The 21,336-nt window shown below is 44.9% G+C and overlaps 1 long non-coding RNA gene across 1 annotated transcript; it reads left to right on the forward strand.

The window, feature by feature from the left end:
* The first annotated feature begins 1,618 nt into the window (after positions 1-1,618).
* On the forward strand, positions 1,619-2,796 carry LOC147978460 (uncharacterized). The gene is made up of 2 exons (XR_015599588.1): positions 1,619-2,072; positions 2,473-2,796. It is a non-coding gene; the product is annotated as an uncharacterized LOC147978460 (long non-coding RNA).
* The last annotated feature ends 18,540 nt before the right edge of the window (positions 2,797-21,336 follow it).

Below are 21,336 nucleotides of genomic sequence, written 5' to 3' on the forward strand. Positions count from 1 at the left end.
ATCTATCTTTATAGATCTTGATGCTTAATATGTAAGCAGCTTTATCGAGGTCTTTCTTTGAAAAACTCCTTTGAAAAACTCCTTTATGTTTTCTAGAAAATTCTACATCATTTCCGATCAACAATATGCCATTCACATATACTTATCAGAAAGGTTGTAGTGCTCCCACTCACCTTTTGTAAATACAGACTTCACCGCAAGTTTGTATAAAATTATATACTTTGATCAACTCATCAAAGCGTATAGATGCTCGCACCAGTCCATAGATGGATCGCTGGAGCTTGCACATTTTGTTAGAACCTTTAGGATTGACAAAACCTTCTGATTGCATCACATACAACTCTTCTTCAATAAATCCTTTGGGGAAAAGTCCTTCATCATTGAGCACACTGTGATGATCGAGATTATGAATGCTATGGGCTTCACTGAAAGATGGCTGAACTGGATAAATCGCATATCTGGCTGAACTGGATAAATAATCATTTGTCCTGCCAAACACTATGATGGGTCGTCAATTTCACCATCGATGAGGAGTTTGACCGGGAAACCCCCTGTCACCACTCATTTTTGTTCTCGTCGCGGATTTACTCCAAGCTTCAATCAACAATGCTATGAAAATATTGTAACATACTCTCCTACAATCATTCACAGTTCAGAAAAAAATTGTATCTAAAAATATCAACTAATTATAAATGCCATTTACAATCACATTTTAAACGATCTTACCAATTTCGTGGCATTCAAAGAGAAAATATCCTCGAAGTTGAGCGTATCTGGAGGGGCCTCAATCCTTTTGAGCCAAGAAAAGTAGATGGGGTATGTCCCAAATCTTTTGCATTATATTTATATATGAAATCATTTCATTTTTTTGAAGAGCCCGTAGCAACGCACGGGCATTCTACTAGTGTGCATAGAAGGTGAGCTAGAGCAACACACACCTCTCCCATGGCCGGCCAAAAAAAAACAAAGTAGTGGCTCTGTTCACGGGCAGGGGCACGGGTATATATAGGGAACTCTTTAGTCCCGGTTGGTGGCTAAAATATGGACTAAAGAAAAACCTTGGTCCCGGTTCTAGCCATCAACCGGGACTAAAGGTGTTGGGCCAGGAGCGAGGCCCATTGGTCCCGGTTCGTGTCCGAAACCGGGACCAAAAGTCTCAGGCGAACTGGGACCAATGGCCCCCAAGGCCCGGCCAGCGCCCTGGCCTCACGAACCGGGACTGATGCCCCCTTTGATCCCGGTTCGGGAGTGAACAGGGATTAATGCTCTTACCAGGCCTCAACCAAAGCCCTGTTTTCTACTAGTGGTGCTTGATTAAATGGTGTTAATGTACAACCTGATATACTATCTTTTGCCGATTGAAGGATGACCAATATTGACAATAAAACTTGTACTACTATATTCTTATGGAATATACTTTCATATGTTTAATTATTTTAATTTGATGGGAAAACATTTTTAGTACAAATCGCAAGTATAGAACTGGAGGACGGAATTGGATGAACACAAGATCGTAGTTTTAGTGGCCTTTTCTTATCTATTATATGTAGAACAATAGAAGATATGGTTTTCCTAAATGAATTGTCCATCGTCCAGCTGTTTTCCCCGAATGGTTCAACATGCAGTGGGAACGAAAGCAATTGGAAAGTTTTCGATCATCAACAAATAGAAGGCAATACCGTTAGCATGGTCAATCAGTACATCCAGCATGTAATATAAATCTGTAATTTAAGTAGTTTTTTACTTTCCTGAATTGCATTAATCTGTATTGAACTTACATGCAAGACACAGATACCTGAGGGAGTATTAATGGCAGGCAATAAAATAAATTAATCCATTCAATAAATGCATATCTTTTTTGGCGCAAACAACAACTGGCTGCCATCTTGCGCCATATCATGTATGTGTATATATTCCCATTCTCTATACCTTAGCCATTCACAACACAAAACACACAAACCCCAAAGTGAATTCTTCTTCTTTCTTATAAGATATACTGATGGCAAAATCTTCGCAGATGTTTGTCACCCTCATGTGCCTCCTGCTTCTGTGCACCAGCGATCAAGTCCATGGTATGTTTATCCTATTCATACCAATCTTACCATTCCATATAAATCTTGTGGATAAACTGATTTGTTTGCATAAATAATCAAATTGGGTGCTGTCGTATTGATCAATCAGTTTAGGTGTTTTTGACTTAATAGTACATATTTCTTAGTTTGTTCCTTAGGGCCTTGTGGTGTGTTTGGGTCGACAGAATTCTTGCCCTCACCCTTGTACATATTTCTTTTTTATTGAAATGATACGCAGCTCTCCTGCGTGTTTGAGAAAAAAAAATGAATTTTGATTTCTCCTGCTATACGTACAAAGAGATGTCAGCGAGATGATGTAGTGTGTGTACACACTTAGTTTATCAGGTTAATTTTCACCCAGAAGAACTATAATTATGAATGTATGCTACATGATGAACAGGAGAGGACGCCAACATCACAAGCAGCATCCCAGTACAGCCAGCAAGAAGGTTTCTACCAGCAACATACTTTCCTCAGACAACCGTGTCAAGACAGTGCGACCTATGCCACTGCAGCCATGATCATGAGAAAACTTATTATGCAACAATATGCTGCAATGAGATAACTTGCAATGATCCAGCGGAGCCGAAAGGCACTTGTACACTTCGTAAACTATCATGCGGTTGTGACGTGAATACATGCAAGTAGTACATGCAACTGAAAGTTTTCGTTGTGTGTTTTTCTTTAATAAAGGGGCCATTGGTGCCAAAACATGCTTGACTCATCTATGGCCTTGCTCATTGTGTCTGTGTGCAATCTGAATCTTCTGTTTTGTTTTTGGGTGAAATTCGCCGGAACTGAAAACGATTACCAGCTGACCAAGTCATCGGTTTCGGAAACTACAGAAGTGACTTTGGTTGTGATTCCTGTAATTGTCAAGGAATTGTCAAGCTGATTTATATGTTGGGTGAACGACTCCATCCAATATACTCCAGCTTTTCTATGTGCTTGCTTTAACGGTGTTAATGTGCAACCTGGTATACTATCTTTTGCCGCTTGAAGGATGAGAAATTTTGATAATATTAAAATTGTACAACTATATTCTTATGGAATATATTTTCATATGTACAATTATTTTAATTTGAAAAGGATTTTTTAATACAAATCATAAACTATAGAACAGGAGACTGAATTGGATGAACACAATATCGGAGGTCTAGTGGGGAAATACATTGGAGCACCAAGAAATATCTGAAAATTTCAAAAAAAACTGAATTTTTGGGATATGAAACCTGGGTGTCCGTTATGCACCCATGTTCATTTTCGCGTGGAATGGGTGCCTGTGGTATCCGTGGCCCTGGAATTATGGTGCGACATAAGATACATCTATTTTTTCCCATACATACAATGTTTTTCTTTTTTACAGACATTACCACGGGCAGCCCTTCCCCACCCACGAAACTAAACACGGCAGAGATTCCTTGACAATTCTAGGAATACTCGCCTCGGCACACGCACGTATTTCCTCCTTTTCCTTTTGGACCCGCAGCCACATGAGGGCGAGAAGACCGATGGATGGTGTGGTGTGGATCATCAGTTTCGTCGAGGGCCTGATTGATGGGTTCTTGTGTTGCTGCCTTAGCTTGCTTTGTATTCACAAGTGTTGCTGGCTCTTAGCTTGTGTGACTGAAGAAGGACAGACGTGGTGAAGCCCGAGGCCATCACAACTTCACGAGCGATGGAGCCGTTCTCGTCGAGATTAGTTAGTTTGTCTTATTTTCTCAGAGTTGTGAATAAAAAATGGATGATAGCTTGTTTGTTGTGTTGATTTTTGTAGTCGAACATGTTGCTTACAACACGCTTTGGTAGGATGCATTGTGAGTAGTAGCTCTTAGAAATCATCCTGGTATGTTAGGCAAAACACACAAGTTTGCAATTCACTTGTATTTCTGCTCTCATATGTGATATTTCAGTTATACCACTGGTATTCTTCTCAAATTTATGGCCTCGTGGATCAAGAAAATGCTTATCTTTTTTGGCTAACTAGATGATACCCCGCGCATTGTTGCGGGAATTTGTAGTACTGCATAGGTATAAGATGTATAGTAAGAACCTTTTATGGAATTTTTGGTGCTAAATATATGCTTTTTGAACCATTTATGGAATGTTATGCGAACTCAGATTCTTAAAACAATTCAAAGAAAATTTTTGTATTACATAGTATCTCTCCATATTTGCTTAATTCGTTAAAACACAATAGAAGGAACATATAGTTTGATAAGATTTTACTTAAAAATTCAATATAATACAATTTGATTGTCTATTAGAAGTGCACTGCAGAAAAATAAAAGAAATATCATTATAATTGGTTAGCCTTGAGGTGTAATGCACTAAATGGGTATTAGGTTGCGTTGGCTACCATTTTGCATTTTGAGAGAATAACCGAAGGTGTAAAAAATGGAATGGTTCTTGGGTAGGACAACGTATACACTCCATTTTGTGACACATTTTTTAATAGGCTGCCAACCGGCATAGAACAATTAAATCAAATGATGATCATAACGGGCCATACTTGATCCTCTCAGCAAGCAGGAACCTTTTAGGCTATGAGCACATTGTCATCAAACCAGAACAATCATATAGTGATATTGTAACGACAGAAAAGAATTATTCTTACATGTCAAGAGATGTTATAGGTTTGAAGACATAATATCCCAAATGCTTAGCCTTATAGAAGATTCTTTGATTGTAATTATACATTCATACATTGACATGCTTGAAACTGAAAATCAGTTACTATTCTAGCGTCTATCTCAAAGCAAAAAGAATATCAGATAAAAAATAATTAGAGCTCCGTTTTTTTTGTGATGAAAAAAATCAGAAATAATAATAAGAGTTCCTTGCCTCCTTCTTTTAGGTGCAATACTCAAGCCTCCGGATGCCGAGCAGCAATCAAACGAAACCTTTGTTTTTGAACACGTACAGTAGACGAACAACAATGTCTCTGAAATAGTACTGTCACGAACGAACATACTGGAGATGAACTGCACTATGTCATACGTTCAATTCTGCAAATCAATCATAAGTAGCAATAAAAATACCAATATGATTCATACTGATGTGTGTGTGTGTGTGTGAGAGAGAGAGAGAGATGCAGGACTGGAATTGCAGGTAGAACATGGTGAGTTTCATCTGTTTATTCCTTCAAGAACAGTAAAAAACGAAATTGAATTTCTAACAAAATCAACCAGATCGGAGAGGGAGAGATGAGCACGAACCATCGTACCTCGGCAAATGCTTGCCGGCAGTGCTCGAGTTAGATAGGATTGTAGGTAAGAGCATCTCCAGCCGCGTCCCTAATAGACCCTTCCAGGCGACTTTTTCCGCGCCAGCGCCGAAAAAACGCCTCAGTCGCGCCCCCAGGACGCCGAAATCCGCCGGCTTGGCCCGTTTTTGGGCCCGATGATCGCAGGCCAAACCCGGCGTACTGGGGGCGCTCGGGAGCTCCGGCGCAAGGGAAAACACGTCTGGCCCACACCATCAGGCGAAAAGTCAAGCCTATCTTCCAGATTCGCCTCCCACCCCCCGCGCTCGGCCGCCAACCGGCTAATCCCGGCGCCGCCCACCGCCCACCACCGCTAGATAGCTCATTCCCCGCCGAAAAAAGAGCGGAGGTTTCGCTGAGGTAGCCTCTCCACCACCGGTTGTGTGATTTTTCCGGTGTTCCGGCCGCGGAGGGGCGGTGTGGCAGCGGGTGCGCGCCCACCGCGCCCGCAAGGTGTTCGGCAATTTGCCTGCCAAGGCAATGGACTCAGACGACGAGGAGGCACCCGCCGCGCTGCTGGAGGAGGAAGCCGAGGCCGACGTCCAGGAAGAGGAACATCTCATGGTCCTCGCCGCCCTCGCTGGCCTGCTGGCGAGCAATGAAAATTCGCAGCGAGGTCAGGTGGCCGGCGCCGGGGCGGATGAAAGCAAAGAACCGACATCGTCTCGAAGGCTACTGCATGCTCTACTTCGACTACTTTGCCGACGCTCCACTGCACGGCGACAAGGTATTTCAGCACCGTTATCGGATGAGCCGAAAGCTTTTCCTCAGGATTGTGAATTTCATCCGGGAGTTCGACAGCTACTTCAAGTGCAAGAAGAATTGCACTGGCAAATTTGGATTCACCTCAATCCAAAAGTGCACGACAGCGATGAGGATGCTTGCATACGGAGCTCCCGGTGATTCACTCGACGACTATGGGCGCATGGTCGAGTCCACCACCATTGAGTGTTTCTACAAGTTCTGTCGGGCAGTGGTGGCAGTGTTTGGACCGTAATACTTGCGAACAACCAATGCAGAAGACACTGATCGGATCCTAGCACAGAATGCAGAAGAGGATTTCCTGGGATGTTTGGAAGCATCGACTGCATGCATTGGAAATGGAAGAACTGCCCATTTGCTTGGCAGGGGATGTACAAAGGCGCCAAAGACGGTTGCAGTGTGGTACTTGAGGCGGTGGCCACACAGGACCTCTGGATTTGGCACTCCTTCTTTGGTATGCCAGGAACTCACAATGACATCAACGTGCTGCAGTGCTCCCCTGTCTTTGCCAAGCTTGTTGAAGGTCATTCTCCTCCGGTGAACTTTGAGGTCAATGGGCGGCACTACAACAAGGGGTACTACCTAGCTGATGGCATCTATCCGAGATGGTCTACATTTGTGAAGACTATGTCAAACATTGTGCCAGGAGGCAAGAAGTCCCACTTTGCCAAGGTGCAGGAGGCTTGCAGGAGGAAGGATGTCGATCGGGCATTTGGTGTGCTCCAATCTCGATTTCCTGTTGTCCGGTACCCTGCTCAGACCTGGTCGAAAGATCAAATGTGGGAGATCATGACTTGATGTGTCATCTTGCACAACATGATCATCAAGAGCGAGCAGGAAGAGCCAGTGTTTGACATTGAACCATACTACAAGCAGGGTCCTTTAGCCGAAGTTGATCACTAGCTACCGGCAACCTGAACTGCCTACCTCAGTATGCGTCAGGAGATCCGAGACCCACAGGTGCATCATCAACTACAGCAGGATCTGGTGGAGCACCTACGGAGAATCAAGGGCGACGCCTAGCTCGACGTGTGACGAACTATATAATTTGTATTGAACTATTTGTTGTCGCGCTATTTTGTTGAACTATTTGATTTTCTGTGATGAACTATGTGATAAAAAAATTATTTATGTTGAGAATTCAACGCCAAACCACGCCAAATATGTGCCGTTTCTCGCCGATATCGGGCCATTTTTCGCCGAAAGTGGGCCGAAAAGCGGCCAGGAATGGGCCGATATCGGCGCCCGGGGGCGACCTGGGGGCGACGGCTGGATGCCCAACTGCCCCCAGAGCCGATTCTACCGTCGGCTCGCCCCCAGGCGGCGATTTTTATGCCTCCTGGGGTGGGGGCAACGGCTGGAGATGCTCTAAGACCGTGGGTGAGAAAGACCGGACTTGCTACGTGGAGGAGGTGGCCGGATATGGAACAAAGCTTTCTTCTGAAAAATATAACTTCTTACCACACACGAGCAGAGCTTCCAACTCAAGCTAACTAAAAAAATCACTCAAATCTAAGGAGATAGAGAGTAAGGAGAGCCCCCACCTTCAGTGCAGCTGATGCCGGAGGAGGACGGGGTGCATGGCTTGGACCAGCGAAGCCAAAAGGGATCGTTTCATCGGCAATCGGATGCAGGGCTCGGTTCAAGTGCCAAGATTACAGGGGCCTAGGAAAGCAACAACGCGCGGGTCTCTGGCGTGGATGACTCACGAAGGAGCAGGACCTCGCCATGAACGCCAGCATCGCTCCTGAAGGTGAGAGATGTTTCAATTTAGTTGTGTTTGTAATGGGTGGCTATATAGCTCGCCATGAATGCCACCATCGCTCCTGAAGGGGTTGATTTGTGCGAGTTGAACCGGATGGAGAAGAGGAAGAGATAATGCGCCAGTAATAAATGATCGTCTGGGACTGGGAAGGGAATAGACCGGCAGGCCAAAAGTACCAATGCACGATTCAGGGGGTGTTTGTTTTCAGGGACTTTTTGGTGTAGGGACTAGAAAAAGTCCCTCTTAGAGACTTTTTAACCAAACATGAGAGACTACTAGCGACTAAAAGTTGCCTTTTGGGACTAAATGAAGAAGACTCTCAAGTAGAGTCTTTTTTGGGACTTTTCCAATAATGCCCCTCCATGCACCCATTGGCCCGCCGCCCATGGTGTTGTTTGGTTGTTATTTTTCTGTATACTAGGGGTAACGTGGTCATTTAATAATCTCTAGGGAGGGACTAGGGACTTTTTAGTCCCTGGAAACAAACAGGGAGAGACTTTTTAGGGACTAGGGACTTTTTAGTTGGGACTAGAAAAAGTCCTAGGACTTATGAACCACACAGGGCCTCAGTTCAGCCGTAATTAACTGCATGCACGGGTTTTTAGGCAATAGTAATTAACTGCAACGAATTGATGGGCGACATGCTTGGATGAAATTTGTTGAGTTCTTGCTTTGTGTCTTTTTTTTGAGAATTTTCCATTCAAATCACGAAGCAGTACAAAGTAGTTGACCCTTACAAGCACACTGAAACGCAAACACAAAGGACCATGAACACCTAGAGTACCCTAAGACAACCATAACACAAGATCTTCGAAGTCCTGTGTCATCATCCCTGGATCTTGAGAGAATACCCCTGTAGCAGAAGGATCTGCAACCAGGCGCAAGCAGGTCATCATCTTCGACCACGATACAATTGCTGCCACGCTGCTTCCTCCTTTCTTGACACCAGCGCTGAGAGGTCATGGACATCAATCCAACACACCTGCAACAGCCTTCGCCATCTTTGGCTTTGAGTACCGCGAAAAGTGTCCCTTCCGGAAGGAAGATAACTCGAGTCATCCGACCGGTCCAGCACCGCGGCTGGGCCATCCGCCCGGACAAAGCAGGATCTCCCACCAGCATTAGCGCAGAGGAAGGAGAAGAACAGCAGCAGCAAATCATACCGGCAAGGAAGAAGAAGGGTCTTCGTCTCCCTGCATCCATCGCCCATCTGAGGACCCAAACGGCTAGTGCCAATGGACCTCCATCCACCATAGCCTGCGACCTTGACGAGATCCGGGGATCCCCCACCCCGCTGGCTCCTAGACGAAGGCAAAAGCCTCGCCTGATCGCGAACGGAGCCCGGAGAAACTTATTCCAACGCGACACCATCGCAACGGCCTCGACAGCGTCTCCCTCAACCCTAACCCTACCACACACCCACCAAACGAACAGACCCGAGGTTCCCCCTCCCTCTCGCTATCGGAGCGACCGACGGAGAGAGAGGGAACCGGCGGCGCACAAGGGAACCCTCGTTGCCTCCCTAGATCGCCTCATGCGATCCTACTTTTCCGGAGCGGAGCGGTCAGTTTTTTCCAGTAGACGGGTCCAGTTCTTGCTTTGCCTCGACTTGTGTCCTTCGCACATTACTGGCTGGTCTCACGCGCGCATACATGTAGTTCTTGTGCAGATCGCGGCTGTGTTGCCCGTGCGTGGCGAATTAGAGATAATGAGAGATCAATTACGCCAGAAAAATATAGGTTTGATCGGGCACCGCGTAATATCAAAGGGCATGCCTCACTTGCACCGGACGAACAAAGATTTTTTTTGCTGAACTAACATGCATGTGTGTTTTCAATGCATGGGAAAAAGTTGCTGATGTGGTAGCGGTACTATCGTTGAGGATGTGGCTAGACTGCTGAGGTGGAGCGAAGTGGATGGTTGCATGTTGATTAGTGATGTGGATAGCCTGCATGTCAAGAGAAATGAGATACTCCCTCCATCCGGTGAAGAGTGTACATCTAGAAATTTTAGGACAAATCATGGAGTTGAGTAAAAAAAATGCATTGGAAAGGTGCAAGTCACCATCTCCCTCCTCTTTAATTACCTAACCCCCAATGAGCTAAGTGCATGTAGAAATTAAGAAGACCATGTGTAGATTGCTATTGGTCTTGATTACCGTGTGATGAGAGAGAAGTATTTTTTCCCAAGTGTATTGGAAAGATAGAAGTACACTTTTTTGTGGACAAATTTTGAAACTAGATGTACACTCTTCACCAGACGGAGGGAGTAGTGGGGATGAACTACTTAGGTAATATAGATGAAATGGATCATATATTTATCAGTGACCAATAGTACTGTGTATGTATGTATGTATGTATGTATGTATGTATGTATGTAAAAGAGGTGGAGTAGTGACTGGCTTTTGGAAAGAAAGAAAGAAATACAAAGATACTACTTATTATATTTCAGCTCTCACTTATTTAGATTTGTGTATGTGGAATAGTTTATCATACTCATTATTCCACCTTGCAAAATAGCATAACTATGCTATATACCATTAATGTGTTGATGAAAAAATTTGCTCGTTCACGACAAAAGTCATCATCGCTTCATCCAGAGTAGATAGAAACAAACAAACTAGCTGCTATCTACATTCGGGGGTTTTTCAGGGAATTACTTGGTAAGAATTCTGTGAGCTCTGGGCGGTGATGATGACCCTGCGTAGGGATTTGGTTGTATTTTCTTCTTTGCGCAAGGTCTTTTTGCTTACTGTGGGGTAGATATACTTGTTCTTGAAGGTTACTTTGTGTGCTAATAAAATTCACGGGTCTTCTGCAAAAAATTAAAAAAAATAAACATAAGTTGAATGCTGACCATAAAGAGTAGAGTAATTACGAAATAAATTATAATTGGGGCGAAAATCCCATCCCGTGTACTCCTATTCAATGGATGGATCCTTCAACTCTTCCTACACGCTATAATTGAGCACCTACCAACCATGCTAGGTGGGCTGTTTGGCCCAATTGACCACGTTAGTCAGAAAAAGTTACGGGAGCAGCTACCCTCAAGAAGCTGCGGGGACGGGAGTGTTCAGAAAAATTCTACCATGCATCCAACGGCCCGGGACAGCCATAACGTGAAATTGGATGGCTTCAAAGGCTGATAGCGTGAGAGAGCTCCTAGGGTGCCCAGTTATAATGTATTAAAATGACACGTGCAGTCTTGGGTTTGCTGAGAGGAACATCATATTTCATTATGGAGATTTGCAAACAACCTTTAGGATGGATCATCCCTAGGTCCCTGCCTAGTGAAAAGCATTCAACAAGGCTGCTAGTGAACTGCCCGCTGATGTGACATATCCTTCAGGAAGTTCTGTTGGGCTGGGGGGAGATATTTTTTTAAAAAAAGGAGGAGGACCCCCGGCTCTGCATCTGAACGATGCATGCAGCCACTTTTATTAATTGTGCACACAAGACTGTTGCTGGGGGGGGGGGGGGGGGGCAATAGCCCCCTCTACTTCATATTCCTCTGTCCATAAGTAAAACTTAGTTTTGCCTAGCCCTTGCCTCAGTCAACTCCGCCCTCCTTAACCATGTGCGGCCATCGTCCTTGCCTACTGTGGCCCGCCTCAGTCCCCCCTTCTCCATGATGCCATTTGACCTGCTGCTCCTTCTCTGCAGCACTACATCTCCACCACGATGGATGTAGGAGTTGCTCCTCATTTTGTGCAGCCACAACTGCTCCACCAGGATCCATGGCCATAGCTTAGATCTTCTTGTCAAATCCCTCCATAATCCCTCTGTTTTGCACTGTTTCTAATTTTTTTCAGTTTTGTCTATTGCGCAGATCAGGGAAGTTTTGTCGATTTGCTGTCCGATTGAAGGTACATGTCCAAAATCCCCTCAAATTTGTATGCGGTGTCTTGTTGCAATGTTTTACATCTAGATAGTTGAATTGTACAGCCCAACGTCGGATCAATCGGAGTTGGTTGGTTGAGTGGATAAATGAAGAAAATAAAAGACGAAAGAGGAAAAGAATTGTTTTGACTAATTGTTTGTTGAAACATGTGCTCTTGCATTAGCATTTGTTACTACCCAAAGGGGTAGGGGACCAAGGGACCTAACAAGTTTTGATGATGATGAAGACAAGCATAGTCATAGGAAATATTTGCTTAAAAGCTGTATGATGGAGCTGAAGTAACGTTACTATGATCAATTGCGTCTCACACTGTACGAAACTTTCATGACCTTTGCACCATGTTACGGGAGAGATGTGGCCTCCGTGATAGTGTATATGTGACCATGGAAGAGAAAGTTGCAAGGCAAGAACTGGTCCAACTCCAAACCAACCAAGATCTTCCAGGGCTAATCATGCTATAGCAAAAACTTATCTCCCCTAGGTTTCCTAGGGTCTACCCCTTCCTTTGGCGGCGCCGCCAAAGTCCACAAAAATACGTCAAATTCTCCGACGATTGTTCAGTCCCGGTCGGCGATCGGTGTGTCAGGGTGTGATCGATCACGTCCTGCAGCACCATGGAGGACCCAGCTGGCTCTGAGGGAGAGAGGGTTGCGATGGGAGAGGATGCGGGAGGATATAAGCGGGAGGTGAAGGGGACTGAAGGTGAGCGATCACTGGCAGATCCAGCCACAGCGGATGTCCTTGGGGGAGGCGAGAAGGCAAACTATACAGATGCAGAGCGGGATGAGGAGGAAGATGCATATTGGGATCACTTTGGCCCAGATCCGAATTTGGAGGATGTGTTTGAAGGCCTGAATTTGCATGGTGAAGAGGAGGAGGATTTAGACCTATCAGGTGAAGTGGAAGAATTGATCAAGGAGGTTAGGTGGTTGGCTCTCTTTAGGGTTCATACGCTTCGACCGTTTAGCCACGCAGCCTTGTTGAATTCTATGAGAAACGCTTGGGCTTGTGCACAGGGGGTGACTTCCAACATTAAGGGGCCGAACCTATTTTTGGCGCAGTGTCATTGCCTGGGAGATTGGAAGCGTGTGATGGAGGGGGGGCCATGGCAGTTCCGTAGAGATCCTGTTGTGTTAATAGAATATGATGGTTTTACCAATGTCTCTGACTATTCGTTGGGCATGTACCCGTTATGGGCAAGGATCAAAGGCTTGCCTGATGGTTTAACTAGGAAGAAAGAGCTAGCCGAGAAGGTGGAAAAAAGGTCGGGGAGCCCCCGTTTACGGTGATAGTGAACGAATGAAAGATTAATCCATCAAGTTATCTGAGAGTTAGGGTGTATGTGAATGTCAACACACCTCTAGTTAGATTTGTCCCAATCACCTTGAAGGAAAGGAAAAAATACCCGCTTTTCTATGAAAAGCTTCCAGACTTTTGTTTCTTTTGTGGATGTATGGGCCATGTGGTTGAGGAGTGCGGAGATGGAATCCACGATCCTAAAACCTATGATTGGGGGGACTGGTTACATTGGACCAGTGAACCCGTTGGCAGTGGTGTGAGGGGAGGACGAGGTGGATGGTCCGAGTCGGGCAGAGGAGGAGGTAGAGGTGGAGGTAGAAGTGGAGGTGGTGGTAGAGGTGACAGAGGAGGTAGGGCTCATGGTATGGGAGGGCGAGGTGGAGGTGCTCATCCGCTTCATGTGGATAGGACGGTGGATATTCCGCAATACAATGGTGCTCTTGCTGTAGAAGACCGTTCTGCTCGCAAACGTTTGGTCAGTGATGATGGCTCCATCAATGTCCGGGGACAATCTGTTCCCAACTTAGTTGGTAGAGTTGCTGATACGGTATTGCTGATCGAGAATGGGGCAATAACGGATGGCTTTGGGGGTGCGACGACCTCCAGTAATACCCCGGGCAAGGTTCCGTTAGTGAAAAGAAGGCGCCAGGGGGACGATGCGATGGAAGATATGGATGGGATTGATATGGATACTTCATATGAGGCGGCCTCCGTGACGGAGGATCGCCAGGTCCAATGAATTGCCTAAGTTGGAACTGTCGGGGAGGGGGGAATTCCTGGACAGTTTGAGAAATTGCGACGTTGTCTCAATCGCATTCCCCCATGATTGTTTTTCTTTGTGAAACAAGACAGAAGGAAAGCAAGATGAAGAGAATTCATGGTCGACTTGGTCTGAAGGGGTTTGTAGGGGTCGATAGTAACGGTTTGAGCGGAGGCCTTGCATTGTTTTGGCATGAATCTTGTTCTGTTAAGGTTCTGGATAAGGAGGATCGGTATATTGATATACTTATTAAGTTACATGGTGATGCAGAGCAATGGCGGCTCACGTGTGTGTACGGAGAACCACGTGTTGAGAATCGTCATGAAATGTGGACAAAACTTCAGAACTTAAAAGTAGTAAGTGACCTCCCGTGGTTAGTTATTGGGGATTTTAATGAGGCACTATGGAATTTTGAACATTGGTCAGCAACGCCAAGATCAGAAGCGCAAATGCTTGCATTCCGTGACATGCTGGAAGTATGCGAGCTGGTGGATCTTGGTTTCTCAGGTGTCCTCTATACTTATGATAGCTTAAGATCTGGTGCATCTAATGTAAAAGTCCGGTTAGACCGTGCTGTTGCGTCTGCTTCATGGAGAAACATGTTCGCGTTTTCGTCAGTCCAACACATTCTGTCTCCTTATTCAGATCAGGTTGCCCTGCTGCTCAAGAGCTCACCGGACCCGGGACCGATGAGCGGTGGAAGCCGCAGATACGAGGTGTTTTGGGAGAGGGATGAAGGGCTCCCGGATGTAATAAAAAATGCCTGGGCTGCGGTGGGAAATATCCAAAACATGGCTCAGCTACAGGAAGCGTTGAGCAGAACTATGACAACTCTAAGGGCGTGGAGCAGAAAATTTGGTAACATCACAAGAGAGATAGCAAAGTCGAGAAGCAGCTGGAAGAGTTGATGCACATGAACGCAGATAGGCAGGACATTAAGAGGGTCACAGACAACATGAATGATTTGCTTTACCAAGAGGAAATGTTGTGGATGCAGAGATCAAGGATAACTTGGCTTAAGGAGGGAGATAGAAACACAAAGTATTTTCAAAGCAAAGCTGTGTGGAGAGCAAGGAAAAATAAAATCAGAGAACTGACAAACAGTATTGGCGTTGTTCATGCTGATTTTGCCACTATGGGTAAGATGGCTACTGATTACTTCAAAGGTATTTTTTCAGCAGATGATAACCTTAATGCAGCTCCAGTCTTAGACCTTCTAGAGACCATTGTTTCGGAGGAAGATAATATCAAATTGTGCGAACCATTCACTGATAAGGAGATCGCAGACGCTTTATTCCAGATTGGGCCTTTGAAGGCTCCAGGTCCGGATGGATTTCCGGCGAGGTTCTTTCAGCGTAATTGGAGCACGGTCAGAGATAGCGTACTGGTGGCGGTAAAGGATTTTTTCAGGACCGGTATTATGCCAGAGGGAGTCAACTCCACTTCCATTGTCCTTATTCCTAAAATTTCCAACCCCACAAGATTGTCTGACTATAGACCCATAAGTCTTTGCAATGTCATTTATAAGGTTATTTCGAAATGCTTAGTGAACCGTCTAAGGCCTTTACTTGATGACATAATCTCACCAGAACAAAGTGCTTTCGTTCCTGGGAGATTGATTACAGACAATGCTTTAGTGGCTTTTGAGTGTTTCCACTACATCAAACAAGAAAAGGATCCCACAAAGAGTTTCTGTGCCTACAAGCTTGATCTGTCTAAAGCTTATGATAGGGTGGACTGGGTTTTCTTGGAGCAAGTGATGCAAAAGCTGGGTTTCTCTCATTGATGGATAGGATGGATAATGTCGTGTATCACGTCGGTGAGGTATTCTGTCAAATTAAATGGGACCCTCTTAGATTCATTTGCACCGACGCGGGGGCTTCGGCAAGGTGACCCGCTTTCACCATTTTTGTTCCTTTTTGTGGCTGATGGACTTTCTGCTATTCTGAGAAGTATGGTATCAAGTGGTGATATTGTACCGGTTAAGGTGTGTAGGAGAGCTCCAGGTATATCCCATCTCTTATTCGCAGACGATACCCTCCTATTTTTTGAAGCCTCACATGATCAAGCTGAACGTGTGAAAGAAGTGTTAAATATGTTTGGTGTTTCCACGGGTCAAAACTTGAATTTTAGTAAGTGTTCCATTCTTTTTGGAGACTCATGCCCCACCGTGGTAAAATAACAAGTTAGAGCTATTCTGGGCGTTACAGAAGAGGGTTTCGAGGACAAATATTTGGGTCTCCCAACCCCTGAGGGACGGATGTCTAAAGGGCGATTTCAGAGTCTACAAATGAGTTTGACAAAGAGGTTAATTCAGTGGGGTGATGGCCTGTTAGCACAACCAGGCAGAGAGGTCCTAATCAAATCAGTGGCTCAAGCACTACCGACATACCTCATGGGAGTTTTTAAGCTTCCTCTTTCGGTGTGTGATGATCTCACGAGGATGGTAAGGAATTTCTATTGGGGCTCTACAAAAGGTAAAAGGAAAGTGCACTGGAAAAGCTGGGAAAAGCTCATGCAACCCAAAGCTAGGGGAGGAGCGGGTTTCAGGGATTTCCGGCTGTTTAATCAAGCTCTGCTGGCCAGACAAGCATGGAAGCTTATCAAAAAACCTGAGAGGCTATGTGGCCAGATTTTAAAAGCCAGATATTACCCCAATGGTAAGCTAGAGGATACAGTCTTTGTAGGGAATGCCTCTTCGTCATGGCAAGCTATAAGTTATGGTTTAGAGTTGCTCAAAAAAGGCCTAGTGTGGAGAGTGGGCAATGGAAAAAGTATCAGAGAGTCTGGAGAGATAATTGGATCCCCAGACCACATTCTTACAAGCCTATCTCACCTCAGCGTAATTGCCGTATAAGGTTTGTGGAGGGACTGCTAAATGCAAATGGATCATGGAATTATGAATTGGTGCAAATATATTTTGTCCCAGCGGATGTCACAGAAATTTTAAAGATCCGGGCGTCTCCTCGTCTAGAGGATGACGTTCTGGCTTGGGGACCGGGCAAACATGGTCAGTTCTCGGTTAAATCTGCGTATGATATGGCGTTTGATGAAGAGTACAGGTACAGTGCAGAATCAACAAGCGTACGACCTTCTGGAGAGCGGCCATGTTGGAAATATATTTGGGCGTGCGGGGTACCGCCGGCTGTCAAAAATTTTGCTTGGCGCTTAGCCACTGATGCTCTTCCAACCTGGCAGAAGAAGCATAGAATTGGTTTAGAAACATCCGATTTATATCCAGTATGTGCGATGGAAGTGGAGGATAACTATCATCCTTTTGTACGGTGTCCTCTTGCCCGTGAGCTATACCAAGCATTATCTTCAGTTTGGAACCTTCCTAGTCTGTAGAGTATCTTATTTACTGGCAGGGAGTGGCTTATTCAGTTAATTGAGTCCCTGGATGATGTTCAGAGAAGCATGGTGTCGATGGTCTTTTGGAGGAGCTGGTATGTGAGGAACGAATTAGTGCAATAATAAAGTTATTATTTATTTCCTTATATCATAATAAATGTTTATTATTCATGCTAGAATTGTATTAACCGGAAACATAATACATGTGTGAATACATAGACAAACAGAGTGTCACTAGTATGCCTCTACTTGACTAGCTCGTTAATCAAAGATGGTTATGTTTCCTAACCATGAACAAAGAGTTGTTATTTGATTAACGGGATCACATCATTAGGTGAATGATCTGATTGACATGACTCATTCCATTAGCTTAGCACCCGATCGTTTAGTATGTTGCTATTGCTTTCTTTATGACTTATACATGTTCCTATGACTATGAGATTATGCAACTCCCGTTTGCCGGAGGAACACTTTGTGTGCTACCAAACGTCACAACGTAAATGGGTGATTATAAAGGTGCTCTACAGGTGTCTCCAAAGGTACATGTTGGGTTGGCGTATTTCGAGATTAGGATTTGTCACTCCGATTATCGAGAGGTATCTCTGGGCCCTCTCGGTAATACACATCACATAAGCCTTGCAACCATTGCAACTAATGAGTTAGTTGTGAGATGATGTATTACGGAACGAGTAAAGAGACTTGCCGGTAACGAGATTGAACTAGGTATTGAGATACCGACGATCGAATCTAGGGAAAGTAACATACCGATGACAAAAGGAACAACGTATGTTGTTATGCGGTCTGACCGATAAAAGATCTTCGTAGAATATGTAGGAGCCAATATGAGCATCTAGGTTCCGCTATTGGTTATTGACCGGAGACGTGTCTCGGTCATGTCTACATTGTTCTCGAACCCGTACGGTCCGCACGCTTAAGGTTTCGATGACAGTTATATTATGAGTTTATGAGTTTTGATGCACCGAAGTTAGTTCGGAGTCCCGGATGTGATCACGGAAATGACGAGGAGTCTCGAAATGGTCGAGACATAAAGATTGATATATTTGGCGGCTATATTCGGACACCGAAAGTGTTCCGGGAAAGTTTCGGATAAAACCGGAGCACCGGGGGGTTACCGGAACCCCCCGGGGGGTTAATGGGCCTCATGGGCCTAAAGTGGAGAAGAGGAGGGGCTGCCAGGGCAGGCCGCGCGCCCCCTCTCCCCCTAGTCCGAATTGGACAAGGAGGGAGGGGCGGCGCCCCCCTCTCCTCTCTCCCTTCCTTCCCCCTCTTCTACTTGGACAAGGAAAGGGAGGGGAGTCCTACTCCCGGTAGGAGTAGGACTCCTCCTGCGCGTCTCCTACTAGGGCCGGCCGCACCCCCCCTTGGATCCTTTATATACGGAGGCAAGAGGCACCCCATAGACACAAGTTGATCCACGTGATCATATTCTTAGCCGTGTGCGGTGCCCCCTTCCACCATAGTCCTCGATAATATTGTAGCGGTGCTTAGGCGAAGCCCTGCGACAGTAGAACATCAAGATCGTCACCACGCCGTCGTGCTGACGGAACTCTTCCCCGACACTTTGCTGGATCGGAGTCCGGGGATCGTCATCGAGCTGAACGTGTGCTAGAACTCGGAGGTGCCGTAGTTTCGGTGCTTGATCGGTCGGGCCGTGGAGACGTACGACTACATCAACCAAGTTAACGCTTCCGTTGTCGATCTACAAGGGGTACGTAGATCACACTCTCCCCCTCTCGTTGCTATGCATCACCATGATCTTGCGTGTGCGTAGGAAATTTTTTGAAATTACTACGAAACCCAACATCTATTATCAAAGAGATTAAGTTGCTGAGAGGTCTTCGGTTATCTAGTATTACTCATGTTTCTCGCTTTTGTAATAAGGCCAGTGACAGTTTAGCTAGATTTGCTAGAGTTGAAAATAGAACCATGACTTGGATAGGGTCAGGTCCTCCTGAAGTGGTAGAACTTGCAAACAATGATTGTATGAACACTTTCTGTGAGTAATACAAGTTCTTTACCCCGCAAAAAAGGAAGAGAAAGTTGCAACGTTCTTGCTTGTAGTTGGTCATAGTATTAATATGAGGATGTTGCGTGGCACCTACAAGCGTTATTTATGGACCACTAGCACACACTTCTCTGCTGTTCTAACAGCCCTACTCTCTCTACATGGGGAGTTCATTAAGCTACCTTCCTCTACCGCTCAAGCTCCTGATGATTACAAATTAAAGTGGTCTGGTAATGCACTTGGAGCACTGGATGGTTGTCATACTGACATGCTTGTTGATGTGGCTGACCAAGGAAGGTATAGGAACCGAAAGCAAGCGATTAGCACTAACATGCTAGGTGTCGTTGATTGGAACATGCGAATTTGTATTCGTGTCATTTTAGTTTCCTCGCTGATTTGGAATTCCAGATCAATTCAAACGGAGCTCTCCAATGGAGACATCCAATCAAAGCGTAATGGCAAAATCTCCCCGGATGTTTGTCTGCCTCATGTGCTTTGTGCTTCTATGCACCAGCCTTCAAGTCCACGATATGTTTGTCATATTCATATCTATTTTACCATTCCATATAGATCTTTGAATTGGGTCTTGTTGTACCCATCCATCCATCGGTTTAGGAGTTTTAGTCTGTACTATCAAGTTTGACTTCACCTGTTATACATGATGAACAGGAGGAGTGGGCGCCAACATCAGAACAAGCAGCATCCCAGTACAGCCAGCAAGAAGGGTTCTACCAGCAACATATTTTCCTCAGACAACCGTATCAAGACAGTGCGACCTATGCCACTGCAGCCATGATAACGATACAACTTATTATACAACAATATGCTGTAATGAGATAACTTGCAATGATCCAGCGGAGCCGAAAGGCACTTGTCTTGTTGACAGAGTCTCATGCGGCTGTGACGAGAAAACATGCAAGTAGTATGTGCAAGTGAATGCTTTGTGTGTGTTCTTTTAATAAAAGGAGCATTGGTGCCAAAACGTGCTTGATTCTTCTATGGCCTTGCTCATTGACACTGCGATCAGAATCTTCTAAGTTGTTTTGGGCGAATTTGGCAAAATTGAAAACGATTGCCAGCTAACCAAGTCATCCGTTTCAGAAATTACAGCAGTGACTTTGGTTGTGATTCCTAGAAAACCATACGTATCTGCAAAAAAGAAAGAAAGAAAGAAAGAAGGAAAACAAACTGAATTTTTTGCGGATCCCTTTTTCATGGTTGTATTCTTTGTGTCGTTGCTGCTGGTACTTTTCAAATATGCGAGAGCAACGATCAAACGAATGCGGCGCGCCGGCGGGACGGGAGGGAGGAAGAGGATGCGCTGGAGGCCGATCAGATCAGACGGATTTGGAATTGGGGAGACGGGGCGAGCAAGAAAGAAGAGACGCGGGGGAGACGGGGCAGGGCTGGAACTGGCAGCAACTTATATATGTCTATGGTTTGAATCCGAGTATAGCTCGAGCGCGCTGGGTTTGGGATTGGGATTGGGATTTGGACATTTACTGTGATGACGCTAGTATCTATCTTTCCAACTTGTTTCAGCAAGAAAATAAGGACAGCAACACTTTATCCTCCATCCTCTAAAAAGCTAGGGATAAAACTTTTTTTCATGTAGCAGATCCACCAAAACTTAATCGTCAAAAATTTACAGTATGCCAGATCATCCAAACTTAAAATTGTGTTTTTTTACTTGACACTAATGTTTGGAATGTGTATTTTTAAGTTGATATGCAATTTTTCTTTTTGTCAACTGACACTAATTGTAGTTACACATTTTAAGAGTCCTGACTGGGTAACATAGAAATAAATATTCTTTGCAAGATCGAAAGATAGCAACTCCATTTTCCATCATCTAGAACTCAACTTAGAGCAACATAAAAAAGATGCAGGTGAACTATAAGTTCTTTTTTTTTGAACTGTGAACTATAAGTTCTCACAACGGGTAATGCTTTTTGTAGGCCCAAAGATCACAGATTGTCAATAATGAGATTGTGCCGATCTTGTATACAAAGGTATTCTAACCGTATAAATGTCTCCCGATTGGTGCATTCTTGGCCATTCGATATGTTGGTAGATCACAGATTGGCAGTGCCTGCTTGCATATATAATCACAAATTATCGCATCACAAAATGCAA

The sequence above is a fragment of the Triticum urartu genome, chromosome 3A, assembly GCF_056163025.1.
Source record: "Triticum urartu cultivar PI428250 chromosome 3A, HENAU_Tu73, whole genome shotgun sequence".
In the NCBI taxonomy this organism is placed as follows: Eukaryota; Viridiplantae; Streptophyta; class Magnoliopsida; order Poales; family Poaceae; genus Triticum; species Triticum urartu.